Below are 12,913 nucleotides of genomic sequence, written 5' to 3' on the forward strand. Positions count from 1 at the left end.
ATTCACCTCTCCAGAAGTGGTTCCCACATACACTGCCCCCTGGGCAGTGCTAGACAATTTGGAAGCTGTGATTGGTCTCTGAAGAGGGGAAGAGACAAGAAGTCACCATAAACATCATGAATCCTTTGGCTTGGAGGAAGCTGGTGAAGATAGTCTCCTGGAGATTATTTTCTGGATGGTCTTCTGGGGAGAGCTGGCTTGAGATCAGCTTCAGAAGAAGATCAATTTAAGAGATGAGTCACCTTGAGGAGTAGTACTAAACAGATCATCATCTTCAGCTTGAGTCATTGTCTTGACCTTCCTCTTGGAGAGAACTTGGATGAGTGAATAGCTGGCTTTCCTTTACTGACCTCTAGAGAGAGTTTAATTCCAGTTTTAGGTCAACAAGTCCTGACTGAGACAAGCACCAGAGCAATGTTTAGTTAAATAGGCTAAATATCTTCCCTACCTTTTGTATTTCTCTACTTTCACTCTTTCTACCTCTTTTGCAAATAAAAGCTATTAAAGTCATTTCAACTTTGAGCAATAATACTTTGAATTGGCAACTATGATTATTATTTATAATTTTCATATATTTTAGTCAAACCATTAAATTTAATTCCTACATCATGGCATCAGAAAAAAACCTGAGTTCAAATCCTATTCCTAATACATTTTGCCTATGTGACCTCTGGTAAGGCACTTGCTTGTCCTATCTGTTCTCTGAGCAACCCATTAAGGCTTTAAATTACAGATGAGTTTCAGAGTTTGTTAGGAGTTCTCTCCTCTAAAGCAATTTCAGATCCAAATCAACAACAAAAGCTATGTATGTTTGAGGATAAGGTGCTTTCCCTCATTAGATGAACTTAAAAAGGGTAGAGGAGAACATTTATGTTTATATGGTAGAAATGAAAAATGATCAACTTCTCTTCCACTGGAATCCAGTGGGTTTTTATCTACTAGAATGTCTTGAAATATGAAAAAGCACTTTGCAATTTTTAGTTAACTTTTATATATTTCCTGGCTTAATGATATTCTCGGAGCAGCAAAGAACACATTTGGAAATAATGAGACATCAATTCCCTATAATTACTCTCTTTTGAGTGTCTGTCATTTTAGATTAGAATCTGGCTTGATGGGGTTTGTGGTATTTTAAATATCTTGTAGCGTTCCCTCCTATTTCATATAAAATGCAGAGCTGGCACAGTAGGAATATTCTGGTCATGGTATGGATCAAAGTCTCACACCCCATAGAAATTATACTTTGTCTTTTTATTCAGACTTGTGGGAAAATGACTCCATAATTGAGACCTACTACCCTCTTCCTCTGTATTCTTCTGGGCAAAGCCAAACCTGGTGCCAGGCACATGAAGTAGAGGGAGGATTGTGCTATTAAAAACCTTGATGATAGATTAATTTCTCCTATACCAGTCCTTGTGCTATTGGTCATGGTGAGACTACTAAATTCTTTTCTTTTCTTTTCGCTCCCTTAAAATCACTGCCTGTGAAGTCTCTTTAGATTTATTCTTCACATTAGCAATCTCTACCTTCCTCCCTACCCTGGGACATAGCCCTGGGACCTGGTGCAGTCAGGAAGCCACAAACCTTTCTTCCTTCTTCTTTACCCTCACCTTGATCACTAACCAGGGATTAAATAGTCATGGAAAGACATTTTAGGATGATTTTATTAACATCTTTGCTGTCTCTGGAATAAGTTAAATGAAGAAGCTCAAACTACCTGTATTATAGTAGAATACTGCTCCCTGAAGTGGTCTGTATCCAAAAGCAGAGAAGCAAGCATTTTATTGATACTAATAATATTCAGTATTCCTATAGGTTGCAGTCATTTACAATCATGATTTCCTTTGAGCCTTCCAACAACCCTGTGCTATTATCACCCTCATTTTGTAGATGAGGAAAATGTGGCAAATAGAGGTTAAGTGACTTGTCCAGAGTCTTATGGCTGGTTAAGTGTCTGAGGCAGGATTAGAATTCTGGCCTTTCCAGTTTTAGGACAGAGGAGATAGACCTGTTATTTCACCAGTATATGGAACAGTAAGTGGAAAAATACAGGTACTAATTCACATTGGCATCTTCTCTGCAATATATTTTTAGTCTTAGAGAGTTGACCAGAACACTAGGAACTAAAGTGACTTGTCTGAGATCCCATGGCCAGCAGGTGTCAGAAAAAGTCTTTAACCCTGGCCTTTCCACTCTTCAGGCACTCGCTTCACTACTCCATGCTGCCTTTTATATATGCCTTAAAGTCATGTGATTTTTAAAAAATCTCTTACTATCTGTCTTTATCAATTCTAAGACAGAAAAGTAGCAAGGGCTAGGAAGTGACTTGCCCAGAATGACATAGCCAGGAAGTGTCTGAGGCTAAATCTGAACTCGGGTCTTTCTGACTCCAGGACCAACACTCCATCCACTGTGCCATCATTTTATAGGTGAGGACATTTAAACCCAAGGGAGGACAAATGATTTGTCTCAGATCATGAAGTTAGAGATTTAGTGGGGACTTTAATCCAAGACTCACCAGAATGGAATGCCCTTTCCTATACCATGCTATCTCATCAGTGTTAATAATCATAATGCACAGCAAAATAGCATCAGCCTGAATCTCATAACCAAGATAATTGTGCATAATTTAGATATCTTCCAAGACATCACCGTGGTCTCACTCTCGCCTGTCCTTTCCCTTCTCCCAAAGTAAGGGTCAAAGACATTTTGTGTGTCTTTGGTGTGAAGGACCCTGCTGAAGAGAATTCTGTAAATTGATTAACATCTATTTTTAGAGCAACGTAAATAATATGTAGCTGTCAAAGACAGTCATACAATAATTGTGCAACTGTGGAAGTAAAATGTGGAGGTTGAGCATTCTTCAATTTTGAACCTGAAAATGATCGAGCTTTATATATTCCTTGTGACTCAAGATTTTAAACTTTTATTATACAAAGCTGCAAAAATACATAATGCAAAAAAGTTTGGCATCATTAACAGGTTACATAACATTGCCGGGGCTGTCTTCTGCTACGCAGCAGGTATTTGCCTTCTCTATCTGTGATTCCTCTTTCTTTAAGCTCCAAAAAGAGAGAGGGAGATGTGGAACTGAAGAGCTCTGGGCTGGGGGGCTCTCCCGAAGGACAGTCCACTGTCATGATCAATCTGATTTTAAATAGCATATATAGCACTTTTTGTCTCCTTTGGTCTTTTGGGATTTTGGCTGGCATTGGGTGCACTTGGAGTGTTTTGATTCTTTTCCTGACTGAGGCTCTGAGGAGGTATGATTGTGGTTCTGGGAGCAGATGTAGGAGGTTGTTTGTGTAATAATTCAGACCTTTCCTTGGATGAGTGATTGAAATATTAAGCTTCAAATTATTCCCATTGGAGGTTAGGAGAGAAACCTAGGAGAAAGGAAGTAAGAGGGAGAGAAATGGAATTGCCAGAAATCCTCTTCCTTCATCCCTATGACTCGATATTGTGGACATTAGGTCTGTGTGGGGTGAGGTGGAATGGGTAGAGAATGCCTGAATGCTCTTTTCTGTTATGGTATAGATATGCCCAAACTCCTGGGACCCCAATTTCCTTATCTTTATGACCGAAGAGATAGGCAAATGAAGAGCTGAATATCTCCGTGTTGGGACTTGGAAAGCTATTAGAAGATTGCTGCTATTATTCACAAGAGTTTTTAAAATGGCTGGTGCTGTTCTTTGAAGTTTTTTTTTCCCCTCATGCTTATTTTATTAGCATCCTTGCTAGCTCTGGAATAAGTTAAATGAAAAATCTAAAACTGTCTACATTACAGTAGGTCAGAATATCGCCCCCAGAAATAGGTTGGATCTAACAGCAAGAAGAGTGAGCATTTATTGATATTAATAATACCCAATATTCCTATAGTTTGCAAAATGATATAAATCTATGATTTCCTTTGATCCATACAACAACCCTTTTAAGGAGGTGCTATTATTATCCTCATTTTACAGATAGGGAAACTGTGGCCAATAGAGGTTAATGACTTGCCAGGGTCGCAAAGCTGGCAAGTATCTGAGGCAGTGCCTACTCGACAAGTTTTCAATTTCTCAGTTTGAATGGCATATATGCCAGGAGAAGACACAACCCTCTGACCACGAGGGCAGCAAGGATGTAGGAGCCAGGCCAGTAGGAAATGGAGAATTGCTGATTTGTTTAGAGGCTTCCAATTGGTTGGAAATTTGAAGAGGGGAAACTGGCTAGTTCCATAGATTCATAAGATCCTCATGTAGCTCAACTGTGTCTCATTTTACAGGTGGAGAAACTGAGGCTTAGAGAGGTGGAAGAAGTTGTTCATACTTGGTGACATTAAATGGAAGTATGAAGAGTTGAACCCAGATCACACAGTAAGGCCTGTTGCCAAGGAGAGTAGGGGGAGTTTGGCTAGGGCTATTAATGATTGTTAAATTTTCATGGGGAGTATTTATACATCAGAAATCGACAAATATTATACAACCAGGGTTTGATGTATTGTTTGGATTGTCTAAACTTTGGAAATGAATGCAATGGATAAAATCATGCAGATTAAATTTAAACATGTGTCTTGTGCAGATTTTTTTTAGAAATATGGCAAAGTTACCAGCACATAATAAACACATAATGATATATATTATATATCTAATAAATAAAGCTAAATGTTGACTTAGTGAACATTGTGGGAAGGTCATACACAGCCCCTGTACTTCTGCTGTTCCTTCAGACCCTTTTTGCCCACTAGTGAGTCCTTGTGGGATGTTTCACTTCAGAAGAAGGTCTCAGATTAGTCACTCTTTGTTCTCTGGGTTTAGTCATCACACGAAGTACTTTCCTTTTGATCCCTCCTTCCTCATATCCTTCCCTTCCCCTTCCTACTTTTCAAATCTCCTTTAAAACGTTGTCTTCTCTCAGCAGACTGTAAACTCCTTGAGGTCATGTGTCAGCCTTTTTGTTTGTATAGGTATCCCTAGCCCTTGGTCTAGTTCTGGCATATATAGTTAGCACTTAATAAATGTTTATTTTTTTAATTTGTTTTAATTGAAATTTTTTATTTAATTAATTTAGAATATTTTTCCATGGATACAAGATTCATATTCTTCCCCCCCCCCCCCGCCCATAGCCTATGCTCAATTCCCCTGGATTTGACATGTGTCATTGATCAAGACCTATTTCCATATTATTGATATTTGCACTAGAGTGATCATTTAGTCTACATCCCCAGTAATATCCCCATTGGCCCATGAAATCAAGTGATTGTTTTTCTTCTGTGTTTCTACTCCCACAATTCTTTTTAATAAATATTTATTGACTGACATTAAGGAGGGAATTTGTAATGACAAATGAGGGATGAATTATTCTTGGAGTATCCATAGGATTAGATGGGAAACCAAGAATGCCCTAGGGAGGTATATAAGGTTAGAATACAGACTGAGAGTAGGGACTAGTCAAACCCAGAGTGAGCTGGCTGTACATGTTTAAGAATGGCTAATGGTGTTCTTATGTGCCTTAGGGTTGGTAAACTGATGTGACTCTGGGATAGAATACTACCTAATGGCTTGCCCAAATACAGCACACAACCCCTAGTGCCAAGTAAAACATTATCCCATTGTGTGTGTATGTGTATGCCTGTGTGTGGGCAATAATTCAGTTATATTTACTCTTTGAAAAAATTCAGGATTACATAGGGATAAAGGATTGGGTTTGGAATCATGAAAATCTGAGTTCAAATCCCACCTTTGACATTTACTAGCTATGTGAACCAGAAAAAATAATGTACTTCTCTGTGTTTCACAAGGAACTCCCTGGGATTTATTTACTAAGTAAGAGATGAATGTGCCATGCTGAAGAAATCATTCTTTGTATATTTATTATTAAATGTATCTATAGAATGATGGAATAGCTTTAAATGTATTAAATTTACGCTTCAATGATGTTTAGACACTTTGTTGTCAGAAAACGTTTTCCCAAGAGAAACTGTATTTTTTTTTTACAAAAACCACCTGGACTACAGACTACAGATAAACCTAATAGAAACAAGTAATGATTTGGTTGAAGCAAGATTATCACAGCTAACAAATTTGTATGTAACTGTGAGATGACCACCCACTAGCATGAGGCTTTAAGGTTTGTGCCAAGGCTTGGCAATGCATACAAAAAAAGGGAAATAGCTGACAGTGTATTGCTGAGCAAAGCAACTGTCCTACAGATTCTCAGATTCAGCTCTCTACTCCTTGGCTCTGGTTTCTGCATCCATCTTGGACTGAACTTGGTTCTGGTCCCTGATTGTGGTTTTTTTGGCTCACCCTCAGGAACCCTCATTTGCCTCTCTGCTCCCCCATCTTTCCTGCTAGTCTCCCAGAATTCACAGAACTGTTACCTAAGTGGATCAGATTGCATTTCTTCCTATATGATTTTTTTTCTTCTTGTCTTCAGTCATCATCACTGGGTTTCTTTGTCTCCTTCCCCATCTTTTCAATTCTCCAAAAGTCTCTGTCCCCTATGATTACTCCTTCCTAACTGGATCATAGTGATAGATCTCTCGCTTTCCTCCCCAAACCTGGGACTCCCCAAATGACCCAACTATGACAAATATAATTCTATATAGAATCTAGCACTGGCCTTTCATTAATTCATATTACATAGTGGGCTGTGTTGCATTGGATTCTTTTCTGGAATAAAAGGAAGCTCAGATCTCCATTCTTATTTTCAAAATAACTCCCCGTAAAGCATCTTGCTAGTTTTAATAAAAGTAAATTTGTAAGTTTTAAATTCTACTTTTGAACAATGTTGATAGTCAGAACATATTATCATGGTCCAGAGATTAATGGGATTTAGAGCTGGAAGTGAACTTAAACATAATTCTTTCTTTTTCTATATGAGGAAATTAAGGAAAAGATAAGTTTAATACTTGCCCAAGGCCATAAAGGTAGTATCAGAGCTCAGATTTTCGGATAGTTCCTCTGACTAAAATTCACTTCTCTTTCCATTATACTATACTTCTCCCAAAGTCTTTTATTATTCCAAATGAAAATCGGTGATTTTAAAAATTGTTCTTCATATGACATAATTTCATATCCCTTTACTCTCTTCTGGTGGCAGGCCAAGTTGTCTAAATTACTCTTGAAAATATGGTGTCCAAAACTGAACTAGATGTTTTTTAATGTGTTCTGGTAAGTACATGGAACATGGAATTATTTTTCCCTTAATTTGAATACCAGGTACTTTTTAATATAGCCCAAGATAGTGTCTGCTTTTGAGTAGCCAGTATTTTTGGTTCACATTAAACTTCTGGTCAACTGATGGCTTGTGAAATAACTGGGGAATTAAGGAATTGGAGGTCATGGAGAAATATTAGAGAGTCATGAAGAGCAGGTTTTGGAGCATATAAGGGGGAGAAGAAGTAGAATAATTATAAATTATGGTCAGATAAAGGAATCAGAGTAGATGAACATGGAGGTAATTCATTTGTGGGTAATGGCAAGATTAGAGGTATAACCCTCTGTTGGGTCTAAATAGAATACTTTACTCTTATTTTATATATATATTTTTTCTGAATTCCATCTTGTTAGTTTTGGCCCCACTTCCAACCTGTTGGACTTTTTTTAAGTTCTAAATTCATCACCTGTCATATTCTCTCTCTCTCTCTCTCTCTCTCTCTCTCTCTCTCTCTCTCTCTCTCTCTCTCTCTCTCTCTCTCTCTCTCTCTCTCTCTCTCTCTCTCTCTCTCTCTCTCTCTCTTTCTCTTTCTCTCTCTGTCTCTCTCTGTCTCTCTCTCTCTCTGGTTATGTCAGGGGTTTGGGTAAGTTGAATATGTGAACATTGTACAACCACATTATTATCCAAATAAATGATAACAATGTTCAATAGCACAGAAGAAAGTGCCATGACAGTAGAAATCTTCCCTGTTCCCAAGTTGGTGTGGGACAGTTTGGTCAGCTATTTCCCTCTTGCTTGTGTAAAGTTTCTTTTCATTCATTAATGTATCTAAGGAAACTTTGATGAAGGCAGCACTGATCTCTTTAGCTGGTTGATCTCTCATTCTCCCCCCACCCCCAATGTTCTTCATTTTAACTTGTCTTGCATTTTTCTGTATTTATTACAGCTTCTATTAAACAGTGCTTAAAAAAAATTGTATCTGGGAGAGGTTTTCGCTTGCCATCTCCCTTCCTACTCCTTTGTACTCACCTATCACAGAACTGAACAATTTCACTTCTTGGTGGAGATGAAGTGAACAGACCAGGGCAAAATATATAGAGGCAATGTGAACCCCAGAAAGTAGTTGCTTTAAGAACAAGAATCCTCTTGGTGGGCCTTATTTTTCTTTCATTTTGTTTGGACTTAGTTATTTTTTTCTCAGAAGTCAACACTGAGCATCTGAATCCTTTTTCTTTTTTTTAATGAATGTTTTTATTTTATATAATTTTTACTTATGTAAACTATGTGCTTATCAGAACACCATGATGAATTTTGATTTAGACTTTATTATAGAAGGAAGCAAGCTAGCCACGTAGAATAGAGTGCCAGGCATGGAATTGGGAGAACTTGTGTTTAAATCTGGCCTCAGGTACTTCCTAGCTGTGTGACTCTGGACGAGTCACTTATCTCCAATTGCCTCGCTCCTACTGTTCTTCTGCCTTAGAAAGGATACTTAGTATTGATTCTAAGACAGAAGATAAGGGTTCATATTAGGCTACACATTAGGCTTAAAAATAAATGCTAAGGATTCAAAGAAAGGCAAAACCACTTTCTATCCTTAAGGAATTTTTATTCTAGTTTTAAGAGACAACATAAAAACAATTAGGTATAAACAAAAAGCAAAAAGGATAAATGGGAGATAGTCAACCAAGGAAAAGATTAATATTTAAGAGGGATTGGGAAAACTTTTTGAAGATGACATTTTGATCAAGACTTAAAAGAAAACAGAGAAACTAGGAGGTAGAGATGAGGAGGGAAGAAAACTCCAGTCACAGGCATGGCCAGAGAAAATGACCAGGATCACAGGATGGTAGACTACCCGGAGGGTGTATGGTGAGGTCTCAGAAGACAGAAAAGGTAGGAATGGGTCAAGCACAGGTTTTAAAATAAGATTTTAGGAGTAATAGGGAGCCACTGGAATTTATTCTACCCTAATGAGGTAATTTCCTTCTCCAATTTTGGTTGGGATCTTTATTTACAACTTATAGTTTTAGAGAATTACTTAAAACAGTGAGAGGTTAAAGGAATTGTCTAGGATCATCCAGCCAGTATATCACAAGAAGTGAAATTTCATTCTAGGTCTTTTTAGTGTAGAAAAGAATCTTGATTATGTCATACCATTCATTATGTCATGTAACTTCTTCATTAAAGTAAAAAACAAAATAAGATTTATCTTTACTATGGTTCAGGATTTAGATAATTTACATGAGCAGGCAGCAAAATACTTGATTCCCTTGTGATAACCACACGCTTTAACGTTCCTCATCATTCTTCTTAGTGTTGAACAGGTTGAGGAAGCTTCACATAGAGGAAGGCTTTATTTTTCACCTTTGAATTATCCATATAATATTTTCTACCTGTCAAAAAGAAGACCCACAGCTAAATTACTGACATAATGCTCATGTAAGCTACTTTTTATGAATTGTGCTTTCAGGATGATTTATTATAGCATTATAGCTTCTGCTGTGACATTTTATGTGTTTAAAATTATGTTTAAAATAACAGCACCTTTGTTATGTGACTAGTGAAAGTTACCAAATGGCCTGGTGAAAGGGCCAATTTGTGAGCAAGATCTCCAGTTTTTCTTTACCTCATTTACTGAATGGACCTTAGAATAAGTTATAGACTAATTCTTTCTGCTTTCTGAGATTCAACTGCTCATGTCGATTAGCTTTTCCTCTGAGTGCATGTTCCTGAAAAGATTGATACAAGGCTGTCAGTTGTTTCTTTGCCACGCACACACAAGGCCAGTTACTTTAGTTTGTGGCCTGCACTTACTCTTCACAGAGACTGACCATGCTGTATCTCTGCCTCAAGATCTACCTGACACTTTTTAACAAAAGCCACACCATTTTTTGCTTGTTGTTTTTCAGACTGGGGTATAGCATTGTGACTTTCAAATTAACCAGTGAGAGGTTGCAGCTACCTTGCAGTTAGCACCAGCCTTATGAAGAGTGATGGCTGATGCAGTGCAATTTTAGAGGAATTGGAATAGCCCCTTGAGCAAATTACAGATTGCAGATTAGGAACTAGGGCATGCTAAAGGTAAATTAGTTCAGTTGTTCATTTGGAAGCAGGTAGGTTGAGGAGGAGATAGAATATGTCTGGCCTTGAAGTCAAGGAAGACCTGAGTTTGAATTCTGATTCAGACAACTACTAGCTGTGTGACCATGGACAAGTCTTTTAACCCTTGTCTGCTTCAGTTTTCTCATCTGAAAAATGAGAATAAAAATAGCATCTAATTTCTATGTTGTTGTGGGGATCAGATGAGATATTTATAAAATGCTTAGTACAGTGTCTGGTACATAGAAGATGCTGAATAAATGCTCCTTCCCTCCCTCCCTCCTTTCCTTCCTTCCTTCCTTCCTTCCTTCCTTCCTTCCTTCCTTCCTTCCTTCCTTCCTTCCTTCCTTCCTTCCTTCCTTCCTTCCTTCCTTCCTTCCTTCCTTCCTTCCTTCCTTCCTTCCTTCCTTCCTTCCTTCCTTCCTTCCTTCCTTCCTTCCTTCCTTCCTTCCTTCCTTCCTTCCTTCCTTCCTTCCTTCCTTCCTTCCTTCCTTCCTTCCTTCCTTCCTTCCTTCCTTCTCCCTCCTCCCTCCCTCCCTCTCATCATTAGTTTGTTTGTTCCTTCCTCCGGTAAGGGAAATGAGATCAAGAGACATTAATTGATTTTTTTCCATGGTCACACAGGAAATAAGTGGTAGAGACAAGATATGATCTCAAGTCCAAGTTTTGCCTTCCAGGTTCAATGCTTTCCATATCATACTTTGCTGCCTTTTATTGTCCTGACAATATTCTGTAGTCTTCTTGCACTCTGGAAGACAATGAGTTTCCATTGTTCTTGGGGTCATTCTTTGGGTCATTTACAAGTTTGATTCTTCTGAGATCATGATATTCCATGATGCATGGCATCACTAGGAAGACGTTATTGTTAAAATGTTGGGGTTTTATGGCAGCAAACAGCTTGAGGTCTTTCAAAGTCCTGCATAATTTTTCAAATGTGATACAGCTGGAAGTCCTCCTCTCATTTGATTTTAGGTCCAATTTCATTGTCCATTTAATGTACTTGTCCAAGATCATTAAAGAGATGGTTAATAAAAACCCAGAGAAAGAAGTGGTGATTATAAAGAACCAATATGGCTTCATTAAAAACAGGTCTAAATTTATTTCAGTTTTAAAATGGGTTAATAAATGTGTAAATCAGGAATAATGTGAATATAATATTTTTGGATTTTAGCAGTTATTTGATAAAATACCTTTTCTTTTTTGAGTAAAATACAGATGTGCCTTAGATGATAATGCAATTTAGTGGCTGAACTTATTTAGTAGATCAATGTCAATTTGTCAGGATATTTTCAGTGGGGTTACTAAGGGACCTCTGCTTGGCCCTATGCCACTTAAGAGTTTTTTTGATGATAACTGAAATTGTGAATGCCATGCTCATCAAATTTAGATGACAGTTTTTTCCCAATTACTCTCACTTTGTTTTCTTTTTCTTAATATTTTTATTTTTCAATGTTGCAGTCTTTTTGTGTATTATTTTCTTTGTTCTACTTGTTTTAAATTCTATCATTTCATAAAAATCTTTCCATGTTCTTTTAAATTCTTTATATTTATTATCTTATTGGTACAATGATATTTCATTACTTTCTATATATATGTACATATTACATTTTAAAAAAATTTTAATTGATGGATATCTACTTTGCTTCCAATTAATTACTTGGCATTGTAAAGATTTCTGCTATGCTTATTTCTGTATTTCCATGTTTCTGTATTTGACTTATTTAGGGATATGTCTAGCAGTGAGATTTCTGGATCAAAATCATATTTTTTAATAGCTTTTCTTACATAATTTCAAATTTGTTTCCAATTTTTTTTGCCATCACAAAATAAGCTTATAAATATTTTTTAAATTATAGAACTTTTTCCTCTTCTTTTGATCTTCTTTTGGGTATAGACCTGGCAGTAATAGCTGGATCAAAGGACATGTATTGTTTAGCAACTAGTTGCATATAATTCTAATTGCTTTCCAAAATCATTGTACCCATTTGCAGGTCCAAAAATAGGTCAGAGTAACTGTTTTCTCCTTTCGATATTTGCCTTTTTTTGTGTGTGTCATTTTTACTAATTTAATAGGAATGAGATAGTTTTAGAATTGCTCTAATTTACATTGCTCTAATTAGAAATGATTTTGAGCACTTTTTCATGGATGGCCCTTTTTCTTTGAGGACTGCCTGATCTTATCTTTAGACAATATTTCAATTGGGAAATATCTCCTCTCATAAATTTGAATCAGTTTCTTATATATTTTGTAAATGAGATCTCTATCAGAGAAACTTTGTAGCAAAGAGTTTTTACACAAATTATTTCTTTTTAAAATCTTAGCTTTATTGTATTTATTTCTGCAAAACTTAAAATTTTATGTTATCAAGATTATTTTATATTCTGTTATCCTTGTGCTTATATGTTTAGTGATGAGATATTCTTCTATCCATAGATATAATAGATAATTTCCCCCCACGTTCCTCTAATTTGGTTTTTATTTTTAAACTCTTGCCCTTTCTCTTAGGATCTTAATACTAAGTATTGGTTCTAAGGCAGAAAAGCAGTAAGTGCTAGGCAACTGAGGTTAAGTGACTTGCCCATGATCACACAGCCAGGTAGTATCTGAGGCTGGATTTGAACCTAGGAACTCTTTTCTCTAGATATGGCTTTCTATCCACTGAGTCAC

This window comes from Monodelphis domestica, chromosome 3, assembly GCF_027887165.1.
Source record: "Monodelphis domestica isolate mMonDom1 chromosome 3, mMonDom1.pri, whole genome shotgun sequence".
NCBI lineage: Eukaryota > Metazoa > Chordata > Mammalia > Didelphimorphia > Didelphidae > Monodelphis > Monodelphis domestica.